This window comes from Peromyscus maniculatus, chromosome 12 (assembly GCF_049852395.1).
Source record: "Peromyscus maniculatus bairdii isolate BWxNUB_F1_BW_parent chromosome 12, HU_Pman_BW_mat_3.1, whole genome shotgun sequence".
NCBI classification, from domain to species: Eukaryota; Metazoa; Chordata; class Mammalia; order Rodentia; family Cricetidae; genus Peromyscus; species Peromyscus maniculatus.
In genome coordinates, this window is record NC_134863.1 from 47,630,808 (window position 1) to 47,658,362 (window position 27,555).

Below are 27,555 nucleotides of genomic sequence, written 5' to 3' on the forward strand. Positions count from 1 at the left end.
AGGGGATCTGGGAGTGAGGGTTTCTGTGGAAGCCTTCCAGGGCAGCAGCTGCCAAGCTTGTGGGTTTTTCATTGGCTGCCTCTTGATAGGGAGAAGGCAGGAGGATGAATTCTTTGAGGGCAAGTTCAGACAGTGAATAGTTCAAGGTTGCAGGCTGCTGAGAAATTGGGAGCAGAGAATGGACACACAAACCACAAATGTTAAAAGGCACAATTGCTTTGATTTTCTCTGAAGTTTTAACAGCTAAAATCATTCTATTACCATAGAATCATTACACAGTAAAATCAGCATCGATGAAGCAATGTTGTCCAGCAAGATAACCGAGTCTAGCTTTTCCAATTAACCTTTTGTGGAAGAAGGAGTAGGGAATGGGACAAGCCATTCTTTCTCATCCATGGTAATGGTTCAGTGGAAGGGGTGAATTTTCATGTTAGGTGGGTACAGATTTGTATTTGGACCTGACCTTCTGTGCCTATGTGATGGAACTACTGTTTTATTTTCAACGGGAGAGTAAGACCCACCTAGCAAGATTACCGCAGGGGGGAAAATCAGATAATGTTATGTGGTAGCAGATGGTAGATACCTGCAAAAATGGGAAGCTGCCATTAGTGCCATATCTACTAAGGTTCCTCTGTTACAGGTAGCTGCTGTCTATCATCTATGTAATTATTACAGATAAAGTTAACCAACAAAGCCAGGAAATCTGCATTCAACTACCTGTAAATAATCTATTTTTAGTCATCTTTATGCTTTTAAGTTACAAATAACCCGTAAGCTCAAAGTTTATCGTTATAGCCTTTATACGATCTTTAGGGGTTCTCCCAGGAGACATTCTCTGTAGAAGCTTAACGATAAACTTGAAGTCCATTTTAGTAAAGGGGGATATGGCTAGCAGGCTCCTCCTCGGAGGGCCTGCAGCAGACTTCCTGATGATTCACTGATAATACATACCATCAGCTGCCATTCCTAATAAAACGTTCTCCTGGCTCTGCATACCTTACGGCAGGCTGTAAGTCATACATCCTCTCCTCATTTCTGCTTTTCTTCTTTAAGGCCAGCTAAAACCTGCTTTTCATAAATCTTTGGAGAGTAAATCAAAGTAACCAAGCTGGAATTTGACAGTGGACTAACCAAGATTACTTCAAATAGAATCAAGGCGTAGGGTACCGTCTTCTCTTGTATCTGCATACCCACCAGGACTTTCCCTTACCACATTCAAATCATCAATATTTCAGTTATTAACACCTATGGTTTTCCACACATTTCATTATTTAGCTCCCTGGGGCAAAGGTTAGCAAGTACTTTCCAGTAGCCCAAATGTGCCCTGAATCTGTACAGTCAACTCTAAGAATGACTTTTACATTTTGTAAAATGGTGAAAATACTGAGTGTTTATGTTAACTCTGGACTTTCTAGACTTAGAACAGGGCGGGTTCTCAGCTTCCCTCACCTTTGGAAAAAAGAGCCTTGCAGTCACTAACAGGATCCTTCTGATAAATATGTGAAATCTTATCACCATGTCCTCCCTTACCCTACCTCACAAGTCAACCCAAGATCTAGGGAAGGAGGGGCACAAGGATTTTTGAAAACCTTCCCAGGAGACCGATTTAAAAATTAAAACCCATTCTTCTAAACTTATGGAGTTAGCACTGTAAAGTGACCATATAATGATTACAAGGAATAATTAATTGATTCCGGTCTCCTGGAGAACGGGGTACTTATGGCAAAGGACACTGAATTACTTAGTTTCTGGAAATTCCCTGTCATGAATATGCCATTTCAGCACATAGTTTACCAATGTCGATGTCCAGGGAAATACCGTCTAAATTATAGCATGAAAACAATGACCTCAGACTGGAGGGCTGGACAGTGAGAGGTACTCTGGCTCTTTTTCTGTTGCTGTGATCAACTCCATGACCAACAACAACCTGGAGGAGGAGAGGTTTGTGTGCTTAGCAGTCACAGTCCATCATTACTGTGTCCATCACGAAGGGAAGCCGCCGCAGGAGCTCAGGGCCGGAAGCTGCAGGCAGCAGCTGGGGCAGAGACCACAGGAGTGCTGCTCATGGGCTTGCTCACCATGGCTTCCTCAGTTTGCCTTCTTAGACAGCCCAAGACCACCTGTCCAGGTGTGGTACCGTCCGCAGTGAGCTGAGCCCTCCCACACCAATCGCTGACTGAGAAGATGTCTGCAGACCTGTCCACAGGCCAACCTGAAGAAAGCAATTCCTCTACTGAGTTCCCTTCTTGGTTCAAGATGACATGAAATCACTAGCACAAGACAGAAACAGGAGGAGCACAATCATTTTGATTCAGAAAAGACAAACTTACTTCCATTCAGATAGACAATATCACTTGGCAAACGCATTTCTCAATTTCACAGATTTTACAAATGTAGTATCAATCGATACAGTTTCGTCCTAAGGCACTTGATTAGTCTTTTATTGTAAAAATGAAAAGAAAGTAATTTATTTGAGCCAAATAAAGTCCTGCATTTTCATAAACAAAAAGAAATGAGTCTAAGAGCTGAGAAATGACTGATCTGCTAACGAAACATCAAAAGGGATACATTTGTGATACACTTTGGTAAAAAAGGTATTTTGTGTGTGTGTGTGTGTGGGGGGGGGGAGACTGGAAGCCAGTGCACTATCCATTGTGTCGCAGTTACCTATAAAAAGGTATCTTAAAAACAAAAAGAACCCCTGTATTCAGAGTCCACATACAGAGGGAGTTCACAGCAATGAGGTCTGACCCCATCCATGGTATGATAGCTACATAACCCTGGCTGCTCTCGAGCTCATCATCATCCTTGTACAGCTTCCTGAATGTTGTTTCCACAAGTACCACCTGCCTCAGTTCTTATTAAGGGAACAATGAACTCCCAGGTAGCATTATGCTGTTTTCACTGTACAAGAACCAAGATTATTTCCTAAGCACATACATTACCATAAGCACTTCATCACTGTAAATAAACCCTACACCATCACTTTATCTTTATAATTTATAATGTAAAATTATCTATTAAGTACTTCTCGGGCAAATGAATAATATTTAAAAAATATTTAAACATTTACCAAAAACGTTCCTTAACTATATGATTACTTGGAGAAGACCTGCACAAGATCAATCCAACAAGACCAGTCAGCATTCCAACAGACAACACTAATTTTAGACTCTCTCTCTCTCTCATATATATATATATATACACACACACACACACACACAGAGAGAATTTGAAGGTGGGAGGGGATATGTCCTGCAGAGTGTCTGTGGAGAGTTGAGGATGGATATGATCATGATACACAGAATACATATATGAAATATATAAGAATAAATAAAAGACACTCTTTAAAAAATTCTGAAGTCAGTAGTAAGGTACTGGTACTTGCTAAGATCTATTCTCTGACAAGAGTTAAATCCTACTCTACCTCCTAGGATAAAAGTTATAACTATGAACAGAAAGCAAATATTAACCAAAAGCCTAAACAACTAATCTCCTCACCTGGAACATAAATGAAAGCTGGTAGGTGTTCAGAGGGAATGGCCTCACAAAGTGCTGGATGAAGATGAGAAGAAGTGACTGGCTAGGAGCAAGGCTGAAATGATGACTTGGGTTAACCCTACAGCTTTAGGCTGATCACTTAACTTCAGAGTATCAGTTTACCTGTCTGCCAAAGGAGAACAGGATCATGTAATGTGACTGAGTGAGGTGGAGACTGACTGGAATATCTGCACAGAGCACTTCCCAGGCAGCCTTCGTGAGCCAGGTGCTTTAGAACTCTCCCCGGCTTCCTGACCATGCCCTGGAGGGTGCACCCTGCCTGCCTTCGGTGTCTTTCCTAAGCGCTCACTCCTCCCTCCAGTTTCACTGTCTTCCAATCCATCAAGATTCTTCCACCTGAGGGTCTTCCTGGCCCTGTTCTTCCTCTTACCTGACTAACTGTGTGGTAGAAAGCAGGTCAAATTCTTCAATTACTTCCCACCTCTGGAGATTTAGAAGTTCATTCAGACGGCTGAAGTAATTCACATACATTTTCCATATTCCCTCTTAAAAGAATCTCTTTTTAACATTCATTTATATATATATACTGTATGTGGATGTACATGTGTGGATATGTATGGCATGGGTGTATGTGGAGGTCAGAGGACAACTTAATGGCTCTCTCTTCCCACCTCATGAGCTAAGAGGATTGGAATTAGATCATTAGGCGTGGCTGCAAGCGTCTTCACTCACTGAGCCATCCCATCAGCTCACATCTTCCATACTCTAAACATGAATCAATGAGGAAAAGCAATGTTGGGGAACTGAAAAAGAGGTAGAAATTGAAGTCTAGCAGAGGGGGAGTAGGACTCAACATGAAGTAATGGCTGAGAAGAGGTTTCTGTGGCTTCTAGGACAGGGCAGGAATACATGAGGCCAAACACAGTCTGTCCTCAAGCTACAAGACGCCACCAGGAAAGTACCTGCTCTACGTTTGATCCAGGAACAAAGGGGAGTAGGCTAGGTTTGGTCCACTGGAGAGTTTTGGTTTGGCCAATCACTGAAAAAGTAGTTTTTAAAGTTCATTGATTACCTAATATTTATGAAGTATGTTGGAACGAGGCATAGGTTTAGACACTTAGAATATAACAGTGAACAAACACAGACTATCCAGTCCTGGCCCTTGTGCAATCCACATGCTCTATGGAAGACAGAAAATAAAGAAGAAAATATGTAGCCTACTGGATCATGATAAATGCTAAAGGGAGAGGCAAAGAGGAGGAGAGAGGAGAGTTGTATAAATGGGTGCTTCCGATAGAAGCCTAGACTCTCCAAGGCAAGCCTTGCTGAGAAGATGACTGTTGAGTAGAGGGTGAAGAGTTCAAGGGGCCATGAAGATACCTGGAGAGGAAAGAAGAGCAAGGACAGAGGTCAAGAGGAGGGAATGACCTGGGGCAGCTGAGAAACAGGCAGGAGGCCACTGGAGCTGCCGTGATGAAGCCAGGGAGTTTCATGTTTCACTAGGAAGCCTTTGACTTTCAGACTACTGGAGACCGGGAGAGCCGGGAGAGTTGTGAGCACAGGGCAACATGATCTGACTTGGCTTCAGCAGATCCTCGGACTCTGAGGAAGTAGTCTTGTATGCACGGAGACAGTTCCAGCAGCACACCTGGAGAGAGGCAGTGCTGTTTGACTACAGAACCATGAAGACCCATAGCAAGTGGTCGGATTCTGAATATATTTTGAGGGTTGAACCAACAGGATTTCCTGATGGATTCAATGTGTGTTTTGAAAGGAGGAAAGAAGTCAAGGACAACTTCAAGGTTTCTGGCTTAAATCAAGTGGAAGAAATAGGTTGTCAACATGTGAAATCAGGAAGTTTAATGTAATAATCCAGACTTCCAATTTCTCTCAAAAGACTGTAAGATCTTGTCAATCACATAACTATTTTTTTTACAAGACAAAAATGAGCAGGAGCTAAGAAGCCACTGGCCCTTTAGGACAGGACACAGGTCCTTGGGTTTACAATTGTCCTTGTTCCTTCATACACCTGGCCTTCTAGGTGATAAACAGCCCTGTACCTGTTTGATTCCTGCACATAGTTGGAGATCAGGGTCCCTGCCCCAAACTCTCTCATGAATCCTCACTGTAGAAAACGTTTAACATCAACTTGGCCACAAGTCTGACTAAACAAAGAAAATTTTACCTATAGAAAAAGAACAGGAGGGAAGAAGCATTGGGAAGAAGAGAGTGTAAGGAAGTGATTAAAAAAATTAATCTTCCCATCGTGGTATTAGGAAAGTTAGCAGTCTTGATTTCTTAAAGTGACTAAATAAATAAAAATGTCATCACCCCTCTGCCTCAGAGGCCTATGCCTGTTAGAAACTGTTCCTAACATCAACAAAAGTAGCCTTGGGTAGTGTGAGGCTGTGGATGGGCAAGAAGAATGAACCCTCTGGAGACAAGGGCAGTTCCTCCACATGGTCTCCGTCTCTGTCTCTGTCTCTCTCTCTCTCCCCTTCTCTCTCTGTCTCTCAACTATGTGTGGCCATTGTTGACAAGAATAACAAATCTTGTTCCTAGTTAACTGTATATGGCAAGGATCAACTTTAACATCAGAAATAATTTAAGAAAAGTGTGTTATTTGGTATGGTAGCTCCTTGTTATCTATGGGGCATGTCCTAAGATATCCCCTGAATCTTGAGAACTGCAGATGGTAAGTAGCACATGTTCTTCTTATACATGCATACACCAGTTAGTTTTTGTCAACTTGAGAAAAGTTAAGAGTCACCTGGGAAGAGGAATCCTCAGTTGATGACTGCCTCCACCAGGCTGTCCTGTGGGGCATTTTCTTAATTAATCATTGATGTGAGAGGGCCCAGCCTGCTGGGGAGAGTGGGCATGTGGGCCTGAGTTGTATAAGAAAATAAGCTGAGCAAGCAATGGAGCGTTCCTCCATGGTCTCCACTTGAGTTCTTGACTCCAGGTTTCACTTAATGATGGACTGTAACCTTAAGTCAAACAAACCCCTTCCTCCTAACTTGGTTTTGGTCAGTGTTTTATAACTGCAAGAGTAGCAAACCAAAATATTAATACGTGAAAACTTAATTTGTAAACTAGTCACAGTAAGAAATTAATAACAGTAATGGAAAAAATAGGAGAGTATAATGTGAGAAAAGTATTTAAAATGTATATTTCTGGAATTTTCCACTTACTAACTTTATACCACATCTGTCCTCTACTGGAGCTCTGGCAAAATCCTAGCGTGGGAGTCAGCATATCCAGCCTGGCCGCTGACCAGCTTGGACCCTGAACGAGCCATGTAACCACCCCAAATGCTGTATGGATAATGAAGGCAGTGTGGACAGAATACATTCAGAAGCTTCCCAAATGGACCTCCATTTTATCCAGTCCAGTGCCGTAAACCTAGGAACCGGTCCAAACGAAGCTAGAGGGTCAACTCTCCAGTGTGCCCATGCACTTTCCCAACTGCCCAGAGCTGTGCTTGTTCCTGAACCTGCTTGTGCCTCCCGGACTTGTTAGTGTAATTAAGTATTTAATACTTCGGTGGAATATGACAGTACAAGGCAAAAGTTGTTCCCTATGAAAATGCACCACAGAGTGTGCAAAGAGAAGAAAAAGTGATCAGTGTAGATGTAGATTAGACGGCTGTGAAAGGCAGGAAAAGTGCTCCTAAATAAAAAGTCCAAGGGCATCCTTGCTATAATCTTACTCCACAAGAGCAAAAATTCAGCAAAGTTGAAATAAGAAACCACAGAAAACACAATCACTAAGATATAATTAATGTAAGAAAAATGTTAGGAAATTGCAATCAGCAGATCTATAATCAGAGAAAAGGCCTTGGTCCTAGTGCAGAGATTCTACCACACTACGAGGAGCGTGAGAAGCAGTCTAGTAGAACTTTACCGAGGCCCTGTTCTCATTTAAAACCAGACTAAACAGGCAACAAAGACATTGAAACTGCTTTCCAGGAAGTGTGTGTGTGTGTGTGTGTGTGTGTGTGTGTGTGTGTGTGTGTGGAGAGTGGAGGATGGGCTTAAGGCCACAGGAGGGACGGAGGGACAGAAAGACAGATACTTTTGATAGGCTGGCATATCCTTGCCAGTGTGTCAGCTAAGGGGAGGGAGCATGAGTTCACTTTTGTAGAGAGTCATGCTGGTCTTCATCTAATTCTCACCAAGTGGAGATTGCTTTAATTAGTCAGAGGTTTTTGCCTGGCCCTCTCTTGTCATTAAAAAAAAAAAAAGTGTGATAAAATCACTCAATAAGCAACAGTACACGGTGAATTTACCTGGGCAGGCTCCACTGTGAAGAGCAAAGAACACTGGTTTTCTGAGGGTAAGACACACAGAACAGGAATAGTTCTAGGTAAAAATAATAGTTTTCAATGGCGAGACCAGGCCTGTAATTTTCTGCAGCACACTATGACATCATGGTTTATATGAGGCCAACTCCATAAATCAAGCCTTACCTAATTAGAGATTCTTCTGCAGATCTACATTATTAGAGCAAATAATTAAAACAGCCTAGGCAATAACGTAAGCCAGATCTATTTACAAAAATGTTCTTTTTTGCCCCCAAACTTTTAGTCTTCCTACCACTTACAGATCTTTCACATTTACTAAATTATAGAGTCAGAGCGTTTCTTTAGTCTGACTTCATTTTCAAGGAATTCTTCAATTAACTTTACGTTGCTTTAAGCTGTTCATCCAACGAGAAAACAATCTGTGGTTTCTGACTCCTCTGTGTGCCAATGGCTGCCATCCATGTTTGACTTTCAGACACACTGTCTCTAGAGAGCCAGGCTCTGTTTGCATAAAACCAGCCAGTTGTCATAGCATTTTGACAAGCACTATAGGAAAACAAAGAACAATCCTCTGTCGTGGCTAAACTGCGGGAACTACCACTGCACTGGGGACACACAGGACAGCCACACCCAGTCACCTGGCCTGGACCACAAAGTAGCACATACTCCATTTTCACAGTGACCTGGCCACCCTCAGGGGAACCATCTCTTTACCAATTTCTTTCTTCCCACCATGCACTTCTCTTAGATGGTTAAAACACCTAAAACTCAAGGAAAAGGGGCAGCTACAAGGGATGCAAAATCGCCCATGACAAATCTACCCAGCAACACTATGTGGTCTCTGCAAGGACTATGGTGCACCTACCGTCAGATCTTCAGCCAGATACACAGTAAAAAAAAAAAAAAAAAAAAAAAAAAAAGTCTGATCTCGGAGTTACAAAGTCAGTCCAAAAAGCGTCTTGTAGTCTCCGCCTCTGATCTAATACCTCAAGTCTTTTTTTCCTTTTTCATTCACTTCTGTTTCTGAGTAAGCGCACATGACAACCTGGCTGCAGAAACAACCGAGGGAACAAATGGGGGAAGCAGATGATGACCGCTGAAGAAAAAGATCTTCACATTTTGTACCTACCCCAGCCGAGGCGGGCAGAACCGACTCTCCTTTCCTGGGTACCTGGGTTGTTTCCGAGTGTCTCTGACCCTCTGGGAGCACTTGAGAAGCCAAGGCTCACACAACCAGTGAGAGCTGAAGGCCTCTGGGATACTCAGAATGACATGTATGTGCTACTCTTCCCAAATCTCGCTCCACGCTGTGTCTGTAGTGGGACGTGGAACTGCTGCAGCGGCAGGCCCTTTGAAAGCAGTGGGACAAATCCTGTGGCAGTGCCATGCCGCGTCACATGTGCAGGCAAAGGAGCGGCACTGGCCCTGCTGAGGCTGCTGTGGAAGGGCACCATGGGGAGCTGCTGATTCTCTTCCAGCAGCTTCTTGTGCTGCTGCACCGAGTCAAAGGCCTGGTTCCTACGTAAATCAGCTATTCTCACATCCTTTCCCCCTGGTCTTCCCCCTGATTGTTTAAAAGTCCTTATGATAAGCTTTGGTTTCAAGCAGCTGTAATGTTTCATGGAAAAATAAGAAGAACATACTGGTGTCGATGTCAGTTTTTGTATCCTTCCCAATCCACTCCTCTCTTCTCATTCCTCTGACCTTTCCCTCAGCTCTCGAGCTCAAACCAAAAACAACAGGACCAAGGGTCTGCGCTATTAATTTTCCCATCTCCATTAGGAAGGACAAAGTTGGGAAGCTCAATGGGTGACAGTGCTTGCTACGCAAGCCTGGTGATGTGAGTTCGGATCCTCAGAGCCCATGTGAATCTGGATATGGCGGCATGTGTCTGTAATGGCACAGCTAGACAGAAGGGCACAGGACAGCGGCACACAAGAAAGATCCCGCCTCAAACAAGGTAGAGAAACCAGAGGAGGTTGTCCTCTGACAATAGGTAGATAGATGGATGGATGGATGGACAGATGGATGAATAGAAAGACAGTAGATAGATAGAGGATAGATGATGGATGGATAGATAGACAGACGGACAGACAGATGGACAGACAGACAGGCCTGGCATGATGGCACACACCTTTAATCTTGGTGCTTGGGGAGCAGATGCAGGTCTCTGTGAATTCAAGGCCAGCTCGGTCTACACAAACCAGCCAGGGATAAACAGAGATCCTGTTTCAAAAAAACCAAAACCAAAATATTAAACAAACAAACAAACAAATAAATAAATAAAATAAATACACAGAAGGACAAAGTTCCATAGAGTATTAGATTTCTTCTTTAACATGCAAATCATTGGTTTTTTTTTAATTATTTATAATTTTTTCTTTAATCACACAGGATTCCCAGAAGTTCCCAGATATTCAATTTATATCTTTAAGTCTATTCTGAGACCTTAAAAACACAAGCAACCGAAAATGTTCAATATAAAATTCACTGACTTGTTCGAGGTCCTGTTTTATGGAGCAAGAACAGTCTTCTAAACTGAGGTAACAATGTAGATCTTGCCTCAGATTCCTTGTCAAGTAGCTACTCTCCTGTCTGTTCTTTCAGACACGACTATGTAAAACAAAATGGTATAGAGGCTTTTGCTCCCACAAGACAATTCTGAAATTCAGGGCAGGACTCCTCTCTAGATTTCTTAGTACTGTGCACCCTAAGCCTGGTTTTTGGAGTAAAAATGCTAAGATGCCAACCTGGAAAATAACAATGAGCAAGGGGAACAGACAGAATCAAAATCACCGGAATTTGAGTCTCTCGATTTCCAACTATGAAATAAACTTTAATGCATAAGGAGCAGCGTATTACCAGGACCTTTCAACTCAGTACTTCCAACAGTTTTGTTGGATGTTCTGCGAAGCAGTGATGTCAGGAAAAAGGCATCCTCCAGTGTCGTGTGAAATAGCTGGGGAGTTCTGCACTGTGGCTAGAGTCTAGGCTTGAAATAGTGAGCACACTGGCTGTAAGAAAAACCTAAACCCGTTATCCCCTAACAAAGCAGTCTTTTGTAATGAGCCAATATAAAAAGGCCACATATATGGATGGGCCTTTGCAAATTTTAAATTAGATCAATAAAAATGAACATACAGAATTCTAAGACCACGCTTTGGGTATTCTGGTAATTCTCACCTTGTCTGGCACGGTAGATATGAGAAAGGGCTACGGAGGACAGAGAAAGTTTGGAGGGATGTGCTGTGTAATTTCAACCTATGTAAGATTAGCATGACTGCTGAGGGGAGCTAAACCTTCCATCTAGCTTCTGTGCTGATCAAAACATTTCAAACAATTCCTTCTGCTCTGTACAATGGGTTTGCTAGGTTGGACTTCAATCTAAAGTTCAATCCATTTCCAGCTCAAGAGATAATCAGAGCCATATAAGATAACAAATATTTGGAAGCATTGATTTTTAATGAGAGAAATGGTTTGGTCATATCATTTTGGCAGGGGAAAACAGAAGGTGAACAGGATAGAGGGCTTAGGAATTCTCAATTACATAAAGAATCTAGGAAGAGGAAATGGGAAAAAAAGAATAAAAAAACAACAGACTGCGTGAACTATAAGCCTCTAAGGCAGTGGTTCTCAACCTTCCTAATGCTGCGACCCTTTGCTCATGTTGTGGTGACTCCCCAGCCATAAAGTTATTTTGTTGCTACTTCATAACTAAGTTTGTTATGGTTATAACTCATAATGTAAATATCTGTGTTTTCTGATGGTCTTAGGTGACCCTGGTGAAAGGGTTGTTTAAACCCCCAAAGGGGTCACGACCCACAGGCTGAGAACCACTGCTCTAAAGGCATCTTTATGGCTCTAGTTTTCTCCAAAATGTGTTCCCAAACAGACTGGCTCAGCGAAGACTCACCTGTGTCTGTGTAGGGCACTTGAGAGCGCTAGCCCGGCTATCCAATTTACACTATGAACCTGCAAGAGCACTGACTGCCAGTTTTCCTAAATTTTCCTGATTTCTCGAGTGCATCTCACAAGAATGGTATTTCACAGAACACATGATGGAAACACTGACTGGCAACATTATCATAGGCTTGTTTTCCCTCCCTCCCTCCCTCCCTCCCTCCCTTCCTTTTCCCTTCAATTTTCAGTTTTTGAAACAGGATCTGATGGCATCCAGGCTTAGCAGCCAAGGACAATCTTGCACTCTTGCGTTTTCTGCCTCGACCCCCAAGTGCACGCCCTCCACACCCAGCTCATCCAAAGGCTGAATTTCCCACTCTTACCTGTCTCACTTCAGATACTCAGATATAACATGTAGAGAAAAACCCATTATTTCTGTTTTCTTTTACTGAATCACGGCCCAGAACACATTGACACCAGGCATTCAGACACAGGTGTTGAAATGGAGAGTACTTGAGACAGCTCCAACTGACCTTCCGGACAGTGATTGCTGATCACTTACTGGGGCCTGGTTTCTAGGATACAAGACACATGGTAGGAAGTAGGAAAGATATCAAGATGAAGGTAATTAGAAGAAGAAAAGGCTACAGATAAAACTTGGTGTTAGATGATAATATTAAAAAGGTAAGGAGGCTCCCATCTGTAAACTCAATACCTAGGAGGCAGGAGTGCGAGGATCACTGAAAGTCTGGGGCCAGTCTGGTCAAGAATATAGTAATATCCTGTCTTAGAAAACAAAAGAGATAGATGTAAGTTCCTTTTCCAAATATCTTGAAAATAATTTTAAAAAATGTATTGGGAGGGCTGTCATAGAGTAATAGAGAGTGAAGTGTTTTATAAAAACCTGTCAGTGTGTAAGCACTATTCAAGGATAACATGGTCTGTTTCAAATAAAAGCCTTGAATGAAGAAGGAAGCTTGATTGGCCTGTTATAGTTTATTTCTGTTATTCTCTTGTCATCGATTTATTTCTAACATGTACCTGGTTGTCCTGCCTCGATGTAGTTATTAGCAGGGAAGGAAAAGTGAGTGCAAGGAATTCTAAGTCTGGAATCAGGTACAAAAAGTCATCTGTTGCAAATTACAGAGACCATAGTGTGTGTGTGTGTGTATGAAAGAGAGAGAGAGAGAGAGAGAGAGAGAGAGAGAGAGAGAGAGAGAGAGAGAGAGAGAGTGAGTCAGAAAGAGATTTTGGCTAGCAGGAACCCTTTTCTTTTAAAAGTATGTTTGAATCCTCTAAATGTGTGCATCACCTCGTCATTTCAAACAATCATCGTATATGATTTAGATTATAGTGTTTACCAATTCCATTTGTCATATATTCACTGAGTGCTTTTTTTTTGTACCAGGCAGTGTAAAAGGTGCTGTATGTATAAATATGAGCACCAGACGACATAGTCCCTAGCATCATAGGGCTTTCAATCCAACAAAAGCAAACAGCAGATGACCCCAAGGCGTAAAGAGTTTAAGACAAGTTTCTCTTTTGTAATTATATATTAGCCAAAGCAACTTTTGCTTCAATAATCTTAGCATATACTTTTAAGGATTGCCAGAATTACTGACAAAATGAACTTGATTTAAAACTTGTGCGTTTTTAGATGCTGAGGATCAAACTCAGGGTTTCACACATGGTATATTCTACCACTAAGCTATACCCTCAGTTTCAAAATGGTTAAAAACTATTCTGCTATAAGGCTGCAGACGTAGCTCAGTTGGTAGGGTGCCCTACGGGAAGCCCTGCATTTGAGCTCCAGCACTGCAAATCCTGAGCATGGTGGTACATTCCTGCGTCCCAGCACTCAGGTTAGTGAAGCAGGAGGATCTGGTGTTTAAGGCCAATCACTCTCAGCTACATGGAAAGTGGGAGGCCAGCCTTATCTGGCCTACATGAGACCTTATCTCAAAGGAAATTCTACCAATAAAATAGAAAGAAAATGAACATATTTTGTGGGTGTAAAGAGTTATTATTGTTAAAATATCATTCTACACAAAGTTATTTATAGATTTAATTTAATACCCATCAAAACTTTAACAACACCTTTACACAAAAGAATAATTCTAAAATTTCCATGGAACCACAGAAGACTACAAATAACAGCCTTGAACAAAAAGAACAAAACTGGATGCATCTTTCTACAGACTTTAAGATCCACAATACAGCAATCAAAAATGCATGGTACTAGGATAAAAAAAAAAAAACAGACATACAGACGAATGGAACATAATAGAGAGCCCCCAAGTTAATCCATACATGTATGGTTAACCAATCCTTGATTAATGGGCCAGGAGCAAAAGGGGAAAGGCCAGTCTCTTCAAAGACGGACCCTGGGAAAACTGGCTGTCTACTAACAGAAGAAACCGAACCCTCACCACAAAATGCACCAAAGACAAGAAACTATAAACGCATTAGAGGGGTACATGGGAGAAATTTCTTGACATTGACTTCAGCAGTCATTTTCCTGACATAATTCTAAGCAGAAGAGATCTCATGGATGACAATTTATCCACATAGAAAAGAAGCAATAAAATGGAGAGATGGCGTACAGGAGGAAAGAAAATACTTATGAGTCAAACAGATGCCTAATAAAGGGTCATTAGTATCTAAGATAGAGACTTCAAACAACTCGGTAACAAGAAAACAAACAATGTAATTAAAAATGGGCAAAGAGCCCCGTCTTAGTGTTACTATTGCTGTGATGAAACACCATGACTGTGGCAGCCTGAATGTAATTGGCCCCCATAATCCCAAAGGGAGTGGCACTATTAGGAGGTGTGGCTTTGTTGGAGTAGGTGCGGTCTTGTTGGAGAAAGCACGTCACTGTGGGGGTGGGCTTTTAGGTCTCAAGCTAGTTCACGGGGGACAGGTGCAATGGAATTCCTGCTGAAGCATTATCCTTTTCCCAGGCTTCCCAATATTGAGTGAGATTTTTACTCCTTTCCCAAGAAACCCATATTTCTTAAAGGGCTCCTGATTCTGCCCATCATTATATTGGAAAGATGAGGGGATCTTTGGATGGCCATTTCTTAGAAAATACAAAAAAAATGTTTTGTTTGGTATGGGTTTCTAGTGATATGAATGAGAAATTACATTCTCAGGGAGGAAAATGGGGGAAAACATTGAAAAATTTGTATAGGTCATATCTAGAAGGCGTTTTGGTAGGCTAAAAGGACATCAATTCTGCCAGTTTCTTTCTTGTCTTAAAGCTAGAAAAGGAGTTTTTAGGTATTTCTGCCTTTTAGCAGATAAAAGGCAGGTGAAGATACTAACATTTCTATTCAAGTACCTAATCAAGGAAGATGCTATTTGAATTGCTTTTTTGAATACTTTGAGTTAAAGGAAACTATTCATCCCTGGGTTCCCATACACTATGCCCTCACAGAGGTTCTTAAAAGCAATCTCCTTTAGGGACTTGCTGGTCGACATAGACATGGACAGCATCCTGATATGAGAAAGGCATTACTCCACATCACAGGTTGTCAAACAGAACTAGGGATAAATGTTGAGCTCTCTTTTCTGAGCTACATTTGTATCTGTTATCCACTCCCTCCTCCATGTATTCAAGCATTTCTCCAAACACACACAGGACTCTTTGTTTCTTTTTAGACTGCATCTCATTCTAGCATACACTGATTTGTAACTCCTTATGTAGCCCAGGCTGTCCTCAAACCCACTGACAATCTTCTTGCCTCAGACTGGAGGCAAGATTAGAGATTAGAGGTGTTAACCATCACACACAATGACAATAGTGCTTTGAGAAAAAATGGTTCCCATCCTATGTGCTCCTGGACTTTTGGGGCAGAGTCTGTGTTTGAGTAGAGATAGCTTCCTGTGCAAGGAGAGACTCGGCCTTCAACCACTAAGTCAGTGGTTCTCAACCTGTGGGTTGTGACCCCTTTGGGGGCATGTAGAATGACCCATTCACAGGGGTCGCCCAAGACTACCTGCATATCAGATATTTACATTACAAGTCATAACAGTAGCAAAATTATAGTTACAAAGTAGCAATGAAAAAATTGATGGTTTGTGGGGTCACCACATGAGGAACTGTATTAAAGGGTCACAGCATCAGGAAGGCTAAGAACCACTGGACTAAGTGTTTCAAGGTGAACATGGAAGTCAATCTAACATTGTTGCATCGTATGCTTAAGGACATCATTATCTACTCAGTCAGAGTCAGCAACAATATACAGCAATATTCAACAGTCTTGAATGACTTACAATCACAAACCACCAGGTATTGTAAACTTACAAATTCAGAACACGCGGTGCGGTGGTGGTGCACACCTTTAATCCCAGCACTCGGGAGGCAGAGGAAGGTGGATCACTCAGTTTGAGGCCAGCCTGGTCTACAGAGTGAGTTCCAGGACAGCCAGGACTACACAGAGAAACCGTGTCTTGAAAAAAAAAAAAAAAAAACCAAAACAACAACAGCAACAACAAAACAACAAAGAAAAAATTTCAGAAGACAGTAATGGAGAAGAGTGGAAGGAATGAGGCACAAGGGTCCTCTGGGTATTTTGAGTCATAAAACTTTATCAAATTCATGTCTAAAAGAAAACATGTGATGCAAAATCATGCCAAGAGATACTCTGGGAAGGTGTGGTACTGGGAGGAAGGACCTCAGGCTTTGCTTGTTTAGTTCTAGAAAAAGTACAAAGTCAGAAGAAAAACCATTGCTAATATTCAGGACCTACCGATTTTTTTCAGAAATTGTACCAACCACAGACATCCTTCTTGTCACTGAAAAGATCCAGAAGGAGCTGGGTAAGGCAATTGCTGTTCTCATGCATCCTACCATGGGGCTCATGCTCACAGGCTTCACCTCTAGCATGGAGCACAGCCCCAACTCCACCTCCAAGACTCAGAGACTCAGAAAACTCATGTCCTCTCTGTCTAGGAAAGACTGTGCTTTAAGTGAATAGATGTTTTAAGATAAATCATGATTCAAATTATATCCCATGGGACACAGAATGTTTCATGTAACACGGAGAGCAATATTTTGAGGAATCTGAGGAATGTCAGATTTTTATCAAACACAAGCAGAAATCACAACTCTTAATTTGGTGTGAGTCTCGGAAGGAAATTCAATCATTCCTAAATATAAGAAACCCTTCCTGAAGTTCTAAAACACAAAGCTGATGAAAATAGCTATAAATAGTTTCTTTCAAAGGTGGGTTTTCATAGGCAAATACATATAGTGCTACATCTTTCCTGGTTCCCCATGGCCTCCCCACTCTTCTTGTTATTGCCTTCCAAGGCAGTTTATTCATATGTAACGTGAGAAAAAAAAAAACAAACAGGTTGAGAAACCACAAAAGTGACAGTGGACATCATGTGATAAAAATAATAGTACTTTACCAAGCGGCCGATTCCATCAAATGAAATATCACTCCAATCAGACGACTTACCTAAAAACAAGAGACAGAAAAACCAAATAAGGATTATGCTTTAACACTCAGCACACTATGACATAGCAGATATGCTAACAACTGATGGGCACGCAAAAGGAACACACTATACCAGGAGAGGAAACACCGGGTTCTTTAGGACAGAGAGGGTAAACACAGGGCAAAATCAGAGCATCGAGGGAAGAGCCTTTTACTTTCCTATTATTGCCTGGCTCTCCGGTGGTGGGTTTGGAGTCTAGTTTGACAATGTGGATACACATGCAGTTAAAGGCCACGGCTGAACTCTGTGAGTGTATATTTATGGGACCTTCTTTCCTGAGACCTCTGGTTACTGCTAAACAGAGACTGCCAAAGCAGCAGATTTCGAGCTATCTTTCCCTTCTCAGACTTGGGGGAAAGGTGCCAGTACCCCACATGCTATGGTAATTTCCTCTGTTGGTTTTTTCCCCTTAACACTTACATGTTTTGGCTATTTGCTTTTTTATATCCCAGAGTGAACAGTGATGTTCATGAAAGGTGCCAGATTAACAACCTGGGGAAATTAAGCGCCTGCTCTACGGATAGAAAACGTTCAATGTCACGGAGGTGATGAAAGGTTCCCCTGTACTGTGCTCGCCTGTTCTTTGGGCTGTGACCCACGTCACCCAGCCCTCCAGTCTTCATGGTCCATTAAGGTTTTCACTGCTCGGGCTGCTAACCAGGGCAGACAAGCTAATGTTTGCTTCACTGTTATCATTCATTAGTGCCGCCACTACTGAGTCCTAATCCCTCAGGAATGATTTTTATCTGCTGTCAATTTGTTTCAGAACAACAGAAAAATACATTGAACTCAAGATTGATTTTATATCCTTGGTAATAATTCATTAATTTGGCTTAAAACAAGAGCCACAATTATCTTTATTTTGGTTTTCCGGGACAGGGTTTCTCTATATAACAATCCCGGCTGTCCTTGAACTCACTCTGTAGACCAGGCTAGCCTCAAACTAATAGAGATCCGTCTGCCTCTGTCTCCCAAGTGATGGAATTAAAGGTGTGGTCCACCACTGCCAGGTTAGAGCCAAAGCTTTGAGTAGTCAAGTTGAAACCAGCTTCACCCAGTTCATTCACCTAAACTGAATTTGAGTTCTCAAAAGATAGCCCAATCTTTAAAAGCCAGAGATCTCTTATTTCCCTTTTCTCTGTACTAAGTTTATTCATGAATTTTGTTGATAGTAATTACAGTAAAGGCTTGGTAGATGTTGAGGCTAATGGTATATTCCATATGGAAACTGAAAATCTGTGAAATAGAGAAAAATCTCTTTCCTACACTTGTAAGTGCTCCAGGGTGGGGAACTGCCTGAGCATGTGGTTATTATCACACCGGCTCCTCTTGCCAAGGGGTATGCGATGGTTTGGCTTTAACTGCTCAGATACCCAACAACTACTTATTGGCCTCACCATGCTTGTTCTCCACGTGAAACACAGGCCAGAGAAAGACAACAATTCTTGTAGTTGAGAGTTTCTAACAGGAGGGAAAGCGAGTCTGGAGAACACATGCACAACATTAGTGGAACAATGGAGTATAACACTGAGTGCTGCTGGGTAGCAGACCGTAACAACTCAGTATTATTTGGGAACATCACAGCATTAATCTCCGTCGTTCCCCGTCTTTGCCACTGTCCTTTCTGTCAAACCCCCCAAACTCTGTGCAGCAAGAGTAGATTTACATCTTAACTTGCCCAGCACTTCCTGTCAATTCGAATCTCTAGAAGCGCTGTCGAATGAGAATCACAGGCTACCGGCGACTACACCAAACACATGGTAATACTTAGATGGAGGGTGCTCTGCCTAAATCACAGAGAGAAAGCTTGGAAAATTTTACTTTGGGAAACTTTGCCCCCCACCCCCACCCCTTTGCCATGCACAGACTTTATCAAGCAAGGCCATACAGTATTAAAACATTTGGCATTGGCTCAAGCCTATGCTATTGCTGGCAGGGGATCTAACTGGGAAAGGCGGAGCCATCACCTTTATCAGGAATGACCTTAATATTATGGAAAGGCTCCTTCCTCCCCTCTGCTTCAGCAGCCTTACTCAAAACCTGAAGCCCAGATGTGAGAACAGAGATTATCTCCAAAAACAGCAGCAATTTATCGTAATTATGTTAGTACAAACACCAGGAAGGTGGAAAATGTTATGCCAACTTAGTAGAGGTCCACACCCTGTATATAGGTCCCAGGCAAGGTTGTGCTAGGGAAATGAACCTAATCTAACATAATCTCCAGGGACATTTCAGTTTCCCATATCCCAAGACAATTAGAAACTAGCTAGAAAACTAATTACCAGATGCTATGCGAAACAGGCACTAACAGACACCTACATGCTTCGTACTCCCTCAATGGTCAGCTCTCTCTTTTCCAACGACATCCATCAGTCCTATACCTTAATAACAGCACTCAAGGCAGCAACACCCCATCTCCCTAGACAACACTGTAGTTTCCATCCATGAAGTACTTTTTTACTTAAAGTACTTAGATGGCTAGCTCCATAGTACTGACAGCTATGTGGGCTAGGACTGGGGGATGACGGGATCATCTAGTCTTACTCAGCTCTGAACACCGTGAGCCACAGTAACGGCAAGATACACCCACAGCAACAGTGGCATGAACGTTACAGGCTTCACCTGCAGCATTCTGATAGATTGAAGCCCCGCTCCACAGGAGAAAACAGATGTATGGTACTGAAAATATGGTCATGAACTCATGGTTGAGGGGGTCACAGGCCTCTATTACCATCACGCTGCTAAATGAACAGAGTATGACACGGCCCTCCAAATTCTTATGTCTGTACTCACAGCTCTCAGATATCATCAGAGAAGGTTTGTGTGTGTGTGCAGTGGGTGGTGGTTAATGCAGAAACTTAACTTTAACTTAAAGTGGAATAGTCAGTTATAATAAATGGACCACTTATATTTATGCCTTTTCCATACCCACAAGGCTCAGAGTCCATTGTGAAAGGGAGGGCAAAAAGATTGTTAAGAGCCAGGGCTGAAACTAGTAGAAACGCATGAACTGTGGACCAATAGCTGTGCCCCCCCCCCAACCCCATGGTACTGGACTAGGTCCTTTGGATGGGCGAGACAGTTGTTTAGATTGAACTGTTTAGGGGGTCCCCAGGCAGTGGGATCAGGATCCATCCCTGGTGCATGAGCCGGCTTTTTGGAGCCCAGTGTCTATGGTGGGACACCTTGCACAGCCTTGGTGCAGGGAGGAGGGGCTTAGACCTGCCTCAACTGAATGTACCAGGCTCTGCTGACTCCCCATGGGAGACCTTGTCTTGGAGGTGGGAATGGGAGGTGGATTGGGGGGAAAGACTGGGGGGGGGGCAGGAGGAGGAAGGAGAGGGAGATCTGTGGTTGGTATGTAAAATGAATAGAAAAAAAAAAGAGCCAGGGCTGAAAAGAACTGGAGTTAACCAGTGTCTTCTGGACATGACAGGACTTATGAACTCAACAGTAACTGTGGTTATCTGCATAAAACCTACACAAGAGCAAGCCAGACAACATTCTAGCATGGAGTGGTGATAGGAATCATGAGATACTCCCCTAGAGGAGGAACTATGGACAGCTGATGGCTTCTAGGGGATAAAGAGTCAAATTTCTTTAAGGGTGCAGTGGCTGGTAGATAGACCATACCCAAAAGTACATGGTGAATACAAAAGTGGACACAAAAGGTTGTTATCATTACTTCTTTTTCAGTTGTTGGCCACTGGGGTCATGTAGATCCCCAAACATTACAGGTTATTGCCACTCTCCTCTTGGACATCTTCTAGAACTTGAAGTTAATATGATCCTATTGCTGAAGACACCCCATATTTGAGTCATAAATATGAAGAAATCAGTGAATAATTCATCTCTACCAATTAGCTTTGACCTTGCTGGACCTATCTAGGCACATTACTGGGGCAGAAAAGTAGTCATTAATCTTACCTAGCCATGAATTCTTCAATATACAATAACGATATGCTTGGCAAGATATGCCCACTGGTGTATAGTGGCACAGATGTTATGGGAGCAATCCACCACTTTCTGACTTCAGGCTGGCTCCATGAGATGGAACTCATATATGGATGGCACTGTTACATAGGTTATGGCCGTGTGGCAAGATCATTTGTAGGCTGTAGGGAAGAACTTAATATTATTCTTCTACTAAATGGACACAGTCTGAAAATAATACCTAATGGGTTTATTGCTATACCCATATATTAGTACTTCTCTCAGTCTTCACCAGACAAGCTCCTTCATATAGTAGATGGTGATGACAGAGACCCACAACTGGCCAACATGCAGAGAAAAAGAGACTTTGGAAGGCTTGGCCTTCAAGGTTCCGGGATCTTCTCAGAAGAAGGGAGGGAGAGATTCTAAGAGTCAGAGCTGGTGGATTACTCTAAGTTAATAGTGTTTTCTGAACATATTGGGGCAGAAACACATATGAACTCACAAAAAATTATGACCGCATGCACAAGTCCTGTGCAATCTCAAACCAGACAAAATCCCAAGGGTGAGGAAGGTGGGCATATGGTCACCTTAGCTGAGGAACATTTTATGGCTACAGGAAAAGGCATAGTCAGTTTTCTTTAATGGTGTGATCTCTGGTATATACTACACTCTATGGTAGGCCATACGCCCCAGAGGAGCTGGCCAACACAAACTGGAACTGATGGAAGAGGGAGAGGGATTCGAGAAGAGAGAGAAGGATCGGGGAAGGTGGGGGGTGAGGAGAGGGAGATGGAGAGATTGGGTGGGTAGGGAAGTGGGCATGGATCTGGTGGGAGTTAGTGAGGAGTTGGGGGTGAATATGATAAAAATATATTGTATGAAACTTTCAAAGAATTAAGTAAATGCTGTATTAAAAAGTACATAAGAAACAAAATCATTTTGAGTATGGCCTGAATTGTGATTATAGCAAAAATCTGCTCTAGGCTGCTCTGTGCCAGCCACAGAGAATGATTTTTCGTCCCTGATGCTCTTCTTTACTACATAATAGATTAAAAATTACTTAATTGTATGTATATTGTATGTGTATGCATATTGTGCTTGCAGGAGCCTTCAGAGGTCAGAGGAGCAGTCGGATTCCCTAGAATTGGAGTTACTGATGGTTGTGAACCACTAAGTGAGTGCTGGGAATCCAACCTAGGTCCTCTGCAAGAGCAGTAAACACTCTTAATCACTGAGTTATCTCTCCAACCCTCAACAGATTTTTTGTTGTTGTTGTTTTGTTAATGATCTGGTTCCTTCCTTCCTCCCTTTACCTTATGGTAGAGGATGTTCAAGCACAGGTTACTAAAAGTCCATACTTGACACAAACTGATCTGTTGCAAATCTGCTTTGAGTATATGTCACTAAGGGCTTGCTCTACGCAGTCCCCTAGTTAAATGGAAAGTTCAAGCAGTAATGTATTTTCATCACAATGAGGAAAAGGTGGAAAAGATAGATAGGAGAGGCTCAAATCACTGACTCTCACTGTCACACAAAGAAAATAGGAAAGTAAGAACAGCCGTCAGAGCCAAGAACAATCAGGTGACTTCTCTTCCAATTACCAACAACTACGGAAGGCTAATGAAGTGCAAGGATAGGAAAACAGCCTGGCAGAGAAAGTCACGGCACAAACTGCTGCCAGCAAAGCGTGAAACAAGCAGGTAAAGGCTCAAGGAATTACGAAGATGAACATAATCACGGTCATGAAGTGGACACAAGACAAACACGTTTACTTTAGGACAAGGTGTTTTATGTCCTCTTCAATACGCAATAAATGGAGTTCAATGAACAGGGCTCTGGCTGGTGAAGCAAGCGAAGAGCTCCACACAATGCAGGCTCCTGCCCATCAAGAAGCTTGTTTTCCTTGGCTGACATGCCGCGACTATTCATTTGCTTATCTGATTCCAAACATCATCAGGAACATTTGCTCTGAGCTTTAATTTCTTAAACTTCCATAGAAAATTCTAGGCGTCTAAGGACCGAGTGTAACCCAAGTTGAAATTTTCTTACGGGAAGAACAGATGTAAAACAAACAAGCTAGATTCTCATCATTCCAGAGCTGAGTTTTAATAATACACAATAAAAGAGGCAAAACAAAAACTTCTGGGATTTTAATGATGACCTTCATGGCTATTGAGAAGAGATACTTTTTTTGTATATTTCTTTTAAAGGAGCCTTGGAGCAGACAATCACAGATGATCACCTCATAGAAAAGGCAGAAAGATAAGATTCAAAACTTAGCCATCTGTGGGTAGCAGTTATGGTAATTATGGGGTACCAGACACAAGGAAAAGTGGGTGTTGGCAAAGATACTCAAAAGGAGCATGTAGCTCTTCCAGTCATGAAGAAATTGGGGAATTATTTAGGGAAATGATTTACCCAAAGAAAACAACCCAAAGACAAACATAAAAGAGGAGCCGATCATCAGGTGAGGGAGGGCTGGTGGGAACATGAAGTTTCTGTGGTTGCCTTTGAAGGGGAAGTAAACTGCAGCCATGCTCCAGACTGCCCTGTGCATCTGCAGCCTGCACAGCTGCCTAGCTGCAGCGAATGTTAGCTGGGGAACTATGGCTACAGGCATTCCGGCCCACTGCTTCTCTTTTTCTCATACAAATGTCTACTTCCTGCTGGCTCCTTTGTCTCTTTCCTACCATTCCCCACTCGGGTTCAGGACATACAGGCTGCATTATGGGTCCTGGAGATGGGCGTGAACTGGACACCGCTGGGCTGGGGCAAAGGGACTGTGGGAGGAATCAGTTGCAGGCTACAGGCAAGTGGGACAAAGGCATGGCCTGACGTCATGGTAACCTCTGTGTGTTCTCTGTCCTTACAGCTCTTCCTCTTAGGACAGGAGAATAACCCGAAGAAACAAAACCTTTCTGAATATGTAACAACTTCCTTTCCCCATACTCAAGTGCTTATTACTGTTAGCATTTGCATGTGTTCGGTATTCAAATGAAAATTTAAGTATTTCAAAAAACTGTAAATATTCCTAGATATATGTTGGAAATAACATAATTTTAGAAGGATACAATTTCATTTTTCAAAAGGCCATGCATAGAAATTTGTTAAAATCTTTAATATTTTGTGTGTGTGTGTGTGTGTGTGTGTGCGCGCGCGCGTGCGCGAATGCTCACACCACACACATGTGGAGGCCAGAAGACAACTTGCAGGCATTTGCCCTATCCTTCCTCGTGGTCCTGGCATGGACTTCATGTCATTAGTCTTGGTGGCAAAAGCTTCTACTCACTGAGCCATCTCTCTGGCCCCGAAGTAGCTTCCTTAGTCGTCTCTCTGCACCTCTCTGACGGACTTGTCCACTGAAGTTTTCACTCCTCCCCCCACTGGCATTTCTCCATTGCTTTCAGCATTAACACAGTTTTCACTGCTGTTGAAGACGGGTCTTACCTGGCTCAAGCTGACCTCAAACTAACAGGTAGCCAAGGCTGGCCTTGAACTGATCTCCTTGCCGCCACCTCCCAAATGCTGGGATTATAGGCATATGCTACCATAGTTGGTCTAACAGTTCTCTTATGGGGACACTGATATTTGGTTTGCTCAATATTAATTTCCATACAACATGGCATAATACAGAGAAAACAGAAGATCCATTTAAGAACACCCTAATTATAATTTCTTGTTTGATTATAAGCAATCTTAACTTCTAAAGGGGGGGGGGTTATTTGGAGACTAAGATTTTTAGAGAGTACATAAAGGAAACAAATCCTTCAACTTGTGTCAGGAAGGCCTTCTGCGGGAAGAAGATATACTGTTTCTTAGTAGGCCACACCCAGATGGATTTCCCCTAAAGCTTTGGCATAGACCTATCTTTGGTTGCATAAAAAATTAAGATACACGTTGTACAAAAAGGCACCACATTAGACAAAGCAAGATGTTTATTTCAAGAGAGGCACATGTGAACAGACACGGACTGAGGAAAATCAATATATATATTTATTTATTTATCTTGGGTTAGGCCCCCAGTATAGGCCCACTGAGCATAAGCTAAGGAGACCTGTCTGTCCATGTACATTTTCATTCTATTTCTTTTTATATTCATTTGCTAAGCAGGTACAATTAAATTCAAGTGAATTAGTGCTTTATGATAAATCTCCACTGTAGAACTCAATGATTATTGTTCAATAAATAAATTTATTTCTGTTCTCTTGATTTCTAGAACACCAAGGATAGACAGAGATAGACAGTATATCAAATATGAAGATCATAAATCAAGTATGAATTTAACCTCAAGAAAATGACATATTTTTTTGAAAAGCTCCTGGAGTACATATATTAGAAACATTTGTGATGCAGTGGAAAAAGTACTGTACTTGATTCCAAGAAAGCAGGATAGCAGGATTTCAATCTCAATTCATATACACACTATCCAAGTGAGCTGGGTGAGTGTTCTCAACCCTAAAATGGTACAGGTAGTAATTGCTCCACATTGTTGGTTTGTGGCTAAAAGCAAAAAAGCATCTGCCATAATTATGGCTCACAGTGGGTATTTGTTTCAGGTTTATTTTGGAATGGGTTTGTTGAACTGATGCTTAAAGACAGAAAAAAATGCTGTGAGAGAATACTGACAATGTGGGACCCTGAGTAGGCGCTGATCTGAGTGGATGTAAACATCAAGCTGCTTTGACTGAATCAGCGTGGCCACTGGTGCAAAGTGCACTTCTGCTTCATAAACACGAGCTTAAAACAAAAGTGCCTCTAATCAGATCTGGCAAGGAAAGCAGAGAAACATAGGGTGAGGTAAGTGTGAGCCTATCGTGCTGACTAACACGGATGGCAGCACCTCAGTGTGTGAGTCACACAGACCCGAGCAATACACTGCCAGAGATAACTCTCAGGTAAAGGCCACCCGAGCCATTACATCATCCCTCCTCTGCCCTTTATTCATCAATCATGTCCCCTGGACTCTGATGCAATCCAGGAAGCATGTCTGATTTGCAGAAAGCAGCAGAGTCTCAGAGTATCCCCAGGCTCATCAAAGAAAGCAATGTGAACCCAAACTGAAGTTTCCGGTGTTTCCCTTTGTATAAACAATGCTTTAGAGGGGCAGTCTTATAAGTAGGATGCCTAACTATGGATTACGCTATTTGGTCTGAAGGCCTAAAGGAATAGACTTCATCACTGTGGATAAGTAACTCCGGGTCTAAAGACGCCATTTCCACATCAGTACAATTAGATGTTTTTCAAAGTCCCTCTCGGCTTTCCAATTTTGTTATTAAAATTTGGGCTAATTACACCCATAGAGTGGGCAGATGAACAGTCAGTTGAACAAGCCAGACACAGAATCAACTTGTTTCCTCTCAATTATGTAGATCACTTGATGTTTGGCCTACTTTTATCCCAGTCTGAGTTTAGTAGAGTGTGTAGCAATGTTCAAATCAAAGGAGATATTCAAATCCCAATTCCAAACCAACTTCAGAGTCAGCCTTTATATGACACACCCACAGTCTGGCCGAATGCGATCACACAGACCAAGCTCTCGAGAAGGAAAAACTTTACACAGGTTCACACAGCAAAGAGAAGGGGGCAGCTCTAGCAAGCTGTCATAATGTTTTCCACCTGTAGTGACATGACAGCTTTCCACTTTTCCAAGAGTGGCCACTGCAAACGTCCAGACTTCTATCACTGCAAGAGCTGCAGTGGAATCTCCAGAGGGGCGTTCCCTACATAATGTGGGACTGGGGGCAGACACAAGCCTAGTGGAGATGAAAACCAAATGCCTCCTGATGCTTCCTTCACAGCTGGCATGGTGTGGGGTCCCTTACCTTCCATGGTAAGCAGCTGGGAGGATGGGGGTTAACCTACTGCACCTGGGCCAGCATTCAACAGGTGCCCAGCCTTTAATTGTTCAGATGAATGATTTATGGAGTTTGGCAGCAAAGACAGGGCAGACTGGTTTAAATTTAAAGGCTCCAACGTACAGGTATTCTGAAAATCTTGGCCTTCTTTACAGCAAGCACTGTTCCTCTTGGGAGGGGACAGAATAGAAAGGGAGAAGATGTGACTTGTCTGACAGGAAGACAGGACCCAACTAGATAGAACATGCCTGCATACCCTCTTCCTGCCCCATCCTCTACCATGTTCTTGCTGATTCTCTTTCTGCTGAAAGCAATCAGACATGTGTAGTGTTAGAGACAAAACTCCAGAGCTCTCATTCCCACAGAGCTCAGTTGCTTTGTTTTGATTATTGATAGTGTGATTCTTTTGATCAACTAAACGGAAGGTCAGCCGATTTTTGTGTCAAGGACCCAGAGAGTAGGGATTTTTGATTTTGTGGCTACATGGTTTCTGTTGCAGTGCCTGACCCGTCATTGTAGCACACGAATAGTTACAGACAATACATAAAG

The 27,555-nt window shown here is 42.4% G+C and overlaps 2 protein-coding genes across 4 annotated transcripts in view; one reads left to right on the top strand and one right to left on the bottom strand.

Moving 5' to 3' along the window:
• Window positions 1-27,555, bottom strand: part of Cmss1 (cms1 ribosomal small subunit homolog) — a 314,697-nt gene that overhangs the window by 130,972 nt on the left and 156,170 nt on the right. The window contains exon 1 of one of the 2 annotated variants that reach the window (XM_076549068.1): window positions 21,143-21,262. The exons of the other annotated variant lie outside the window; for it this stretch is intronic. The gene's annotated coding sequence lies outside the window, so the exon portion shown is untranslated. Of the gene's footprint in view, window positions 1-21,142; window positions 21,263-27,555 lie in introns of those variants that run through there. 2 annotated transcript variants of the gene reach the window in all.
• The window catches only part of Filip1l (filamin A interacting protein 1 like), a 253,915-nt gene that overhangs the window by 75,387 nt on the left and 150,973 nt on the right, over window positions 1-27,555 (top strand). The window lies entirely within an intron of this gene.